Below are 5,000 nucleotides of genomic sequence, written 5' to 3'. Positions count from 1 at the left end.
CTGATAATGAGAGCACGGGAATGGAGTGGTAGGAGTGATCAAAATCCAGACCAAATATCGGCGATCAAGACAAAGGTGGAAGTCCAAATAAACATCAAATACAACCTCGAAATATTCAATAGTATTCTTTTAGAATCGTGAGACTAAAGCCGTCGGAATTTCTCCCGCTTGTTGCAAGCCTAAAGATTGCAGTTTTCATTGCTCTTTTTCGACATGACTTATTTACAGGTCTGGTTACTCAAATGTTATAGTCTCATTATTTTAATGAAAATAATTTCGAACCGGTACAAAATAAGTACATTACAACAGGTCAGCTACTACGTACCATGTTACCCTTTGGATAGTCAGTCAGTCCAACATAAGTCCCAGCTACCCATTTGAAAACAATGAATGCCGGTCAGAATCTAACAAGTCCCAATCAATAAAGCTACGATATAATCTTATATATATATATATATATATATATATATATATATATATATATATATATGTGTGTTTGTGTGTGTGTGTGTATGTATGTGTGTGTGTGTGTGTGTGTGTGTGTGGAAGCTGTCAGTCAAAATGGTCCTTAGTTTGTTTTTTTTTATGTGCAATGCGTGTTTGAATTCCAGTAAAACAGCAACAACAACAAATGATATTATAATGAGCTTTGTGAAAACCATGAAATTATGATTGGTAATAAAACAATCATCACTCTCTATGCCTATATTTGACATGGAATTCACTATTATTATTATTATTATTATTATTATTATTATTATTATTATTATTATTATTATTATTATTATTATTATTATTATTATTATTATTATTATTATTATGTTAGGGTTTCTTGAATACAAAATACAAAGGCATTAAACAAATAATCTTACAACTCTTACTTCGAAAAAAAAACATAAAAAAATAAATGAAAATAAAAATAAAAACAGCGATTGCTTTGAAAACGTGTGTGTATGAAACCGTGTCAAACAGAAAAAGCAGAGGAAAAAATATAAGAAAAATAAAACTATTAAAATTTGAAATGGTGCTTCGAGGCAATTAAGTTTTTCTTTTGATGATTTTTTAAAATTGTATTTTTCTCTCCGCAATGTTACGTATAGATACATCTTTTTAGATTTTTATCTTTAAGAAATTCCGTCACGCCCTTTAGGGGTTAAAGGCTGTTCGGTTATATTCAGCAAAGGACTTATACTTCAAATATCGATCTATTAAAATTGTGTACACTTAATAAATTTTAAAAGGTCTCAGGACGTTTTTACAAGTTGAGGATCTTTCAAATCGATTGATATTTGAAGCAATTGTTTTCTGGCCAAAATGAAAAACGTATTTTGTCAGAGAATTTGGCGGCACAAACGCCAATGTGAGCATTGTGTATTATCGATGACTGGCCTGTGTTTCCAAAATATTTACATGAATCTATGGTTAGATTGTGTATATGTCTGTATGTGTGTGTGTGTGTGTGTGTGTGTGTGTGTGTGTGTGTGTGTGGGCGCGCGAGGGTGTAAGATAATAATTATTGACAGAGAAGGGAGAGAGAGAAAATGAGGGAGGGGGGAGGGAGGGGGTGGATTAAGTCGACTCAAGTCGGTGCTGATAAATGCGTGAAGACGAGAGTTTTAACCCTACGTGTTCGTGTATGTAAGTAGGACTTGGAGCGGTGTCGAGTCAGTCGCAGCACGACTCCCGCACCGGCTAGTGTGTGTGTATTGGACCGATGAGGTTAAGTTCAGACAAGTTCATAATAAGAAGTTCCTTTAGTAAAACGAACAAAAGTTAAATACCGCATAATCTGTTTTACCTGTTTAATTTAGTCACTATTTTGAGGACAAAAAAAAATTGTCGGTGCTTTTTTGTAAATTTGTATTATATGTTCATTTTATATTATACTGAAACGAAACAAATTTAAAGTTGAAATAAAGTGTTTTTAATTTGCTCGCTGTTGATTGTGAATGAGCGCCAAAGCAGGTAGAGGCACGTTCGAGTCCAAACTCAGCTGATTGGAAAAATAAAGTATTTAAATCGGATACACTTGGATGGATGGATGGACACGACAACAAACAAAAATATTAGATATTCTCAGGTGAGTTTGAAGTTCTTTAACTATTCTGTTGTTGGTATTAATATGTGATAGCTTTTGTCAAAACTCTATATAGACGATGGGCCTAGTGGTACATATTTTGTTTACGGTATTTTATTAATTTGGATGAGATTTTGTTAAATGTTTACACACATGCAAATCTTTCAATTAAGCACGATGTCTTTTTGTGTGTTTTGTTTTTGCTCTTATTCTTGTTTGTTTTTTTTTTTGTTTTGTTTTTTTTTTTTTTATGAGTTCTTTAATTTCGGTTTCTTACTTGAATACATTTTCTAGCTCTGTTCCATTCCTTATTTATTTATTTATTTATTTATTTATTATTTATTACTGTTTTTATTGATTTTTTTTGTTTTGCTTTGTCAGTTTTCTTTATTTATGAAGTCTTTAGTGTGCTTGGTTTTGTTTGAATTGTTTGTTATTCGATATGTATTTAACTCTCTCCTTACCAGCTATTATAAGAATTTCCCCCGAAACTGCAAACCCACCCGACACAAAAATAGACTTTTCTTACTCAAACAAAAAGTAACAAGAGCATTCTATAAAGAATGTTGTTCAGCAAAATGATGTCTACACCACCGTGTTTAGTATTTATAGCTGTAATCAAACCATTCCTTTACATTTTGTGATGTACAAGAGAAATCAGGATGAGAAAATTGTCAATTGTCAGTTGCATCGTAACGAAAGTGACGATTTTCCTTTGGGTGGTAAGGGGAGGGTTAAAATTATTTTTCGGCGTTTTAGGAAGGGGAGGGGGTTGGATATTTACAATGGATATTATTATGTTTTCCTTCAAACAAGGGCCTTAACAATTACATCTTTCTTTATCTTTCATTAATAACACAATCTATTGAGATGCTTGCTACATTATGTCACTGTATTAGACCTCTATGGTTCTAATAGAATGTTTGGGGTTTGTTGTTGTTTTTCAGTTTGCTCTTATTGGAAATGTTGATGTCTGATGTCTGTTCATCATCAACATCACCATCGTCGTCATCAATAATATTCATATTGTTATTTTTTTTTTTTATTCCACTATTTACTTTTTCTTCTTTTCTTCCTTTATCTTAAACACAGCCTATCTGTGCAGACAATGTCACATAAAATCCAAACACTTGTAGCAGATAGTCGTGATAATGGCGAGAGATACACACACCACAAACCTTATCATAACCCCCTCGAAGATCAATCACGTAACGGCCGCACTCTGGAAAAACTCATATTTAAAAATTTGGCCAGAAAACTCGTCCTTCAAATATCGATCGACTTAAATGGCAAAAACTCTCAAACCTGGGACTTACTTGACGTCCCCGGTTTGAGAGTTTTTGCCAAGATTAGGATCATTTAAATCGATCGATATTTGAAGGACGAGTTTTCTGGCTAAATTTTTAAATACGAGTTGGGTTTTTTTTCCAGAATACAGTAATTAACTTGTTAATCATTGGCTGATAATATTAACGAATCGTCTGTGGTAATCAAAGTCAAGTAGCTCGAACAACCTATTAGATATTTCTAAGGAAAATAGTGATGACGACGACGATGATGATGATATTGTTATTATCATCATCATCATCATCATCATCATCATCATCATCATCATCATCATCATCATTATTATTATTATTATTATCATTATTATTATTATTATTATTATTATTATTATTATTATTATTATTATTATTGTTATCATTATTATTATTATTATTGTTATCATTATTATTATTATTATCATTATTAACATTATCATGATTAATCATTATTATTATTACGGTTTTGTTGATGGTGTCGTCTTTGTCGTAATTATTGTGATTGCTCTCTCTCTCTCTCTCTCTCTCTCTCTCTCTCTCTCTCTCTATATATATATATATATATATATATATATATATATATATATATATATATATATATATATATATGTTTCGCTGACATTTAGACGTGCAATACTGAACATATTATAAAACCTGACATTAATACGCACATTAATGTACATATAAAACCAAACATTAAGACGTGCAATACTGAACATATAAAACCAAACATTAAGACGTGCAATACTGAACATATCAAACCAAACATTAAGACGTGCAATACTGAACATATAAAACCAAACATTAAGACGTGCAATACTGAACATATAAAACCTAACATTAAGACGTGCAATACTGAACATATACAACCAAACATTAAGACGTGCAATACTAAACATATAAAACCAGACATTAAGACGCACAATAATGAACATATAAAACCAAATATTAAGACGCACAATAATGAACATATAAACCAGATATTAAGACGCGCAATACTGAACATAATATAAAACCAGACATTAAAACATGTAAACCCTCTTCCGCACTAGGACAGGACTGTCCCGGGACAGTCCTGTCCCAAATCTGTAACATATAGAATTTAGAGAGATCTTCCGCACCTATTGGGACGGGACAAAACAGTCCCGTTGTGTCCCAAGCCGTTGTGAAATGCTACAAAATCAACGGGACAGGACTGTCCCAGTCCCGTGTTCATATCGTTTGTGATAGTAGAAAAATATAGCAGACTTCCGCACTAGGACAAAAAAGTCCCAGACTTGGCGGCGCCGTGTCAAAATTGAAATGCCTGTCTTTATTTTCTGCATCCCTACTACTACTAATACTCCTCCTCTCCTCCTCCTCCTCCTCCTACACTACTACTACTACTACTACTACTACTACTACTACTACTACTACTACTACTACTACTACTCTACTACTACTACTACTACTACTACTACTACTACTACTACTACTACTACTACTACTACTACTATTTCTATTGTTGCTTCTGCTGTGGCTAATGCCACTAATATATTAATACCTACATCCCTTATATTTTGTATTTATTTCCAATTCCATTGTATTTATTTTCCAACAAT

At 32.5% G+C, this 5,000-nt stretch overlaps 1 protein-coding gene across 1 annotated transcript in view; it reads left to right on the top strand.

Annotated features, from left to right (window-relative positions):
• The first annotated feature begins 1,667 nt into the window (after window positions 1–1,667).
• The window catches only part of LOC144972557 (uncharacterized), a 20,248-nt gene continuing 16,915 nt past the window's right edge, over window positions 1,668–5,000 (top strand). Inside the window, exon 1 of the mRNA XM_078913897.1 lies at window positions 1,668–2,080. The gene's annotated coding sequence lies outside the window, so the exon portion shown is untranslated. The remainder of the gene's footprint in view (window positions 2,081–5,000) is intronic.

Source organism: Berghia stephanieae, chromosome 5 (genome assembly GCF_034508935.2).
Source record: "Berghia stephanieae isolate SIO BIC M18660-M18661 chromosome 5, UCSD_Bste_1.3, whole genome shotgun sequence".
Lineage (NCBI taxonomy): Eukaryota > Metazoa > Mollusca > Gastropoda > Nudibranchia > Aeolidiidae > Berghia > Berghia stephanieae.
This window is presented reverse-complemented; position numbering and strand designations above follow the sequence as displayed.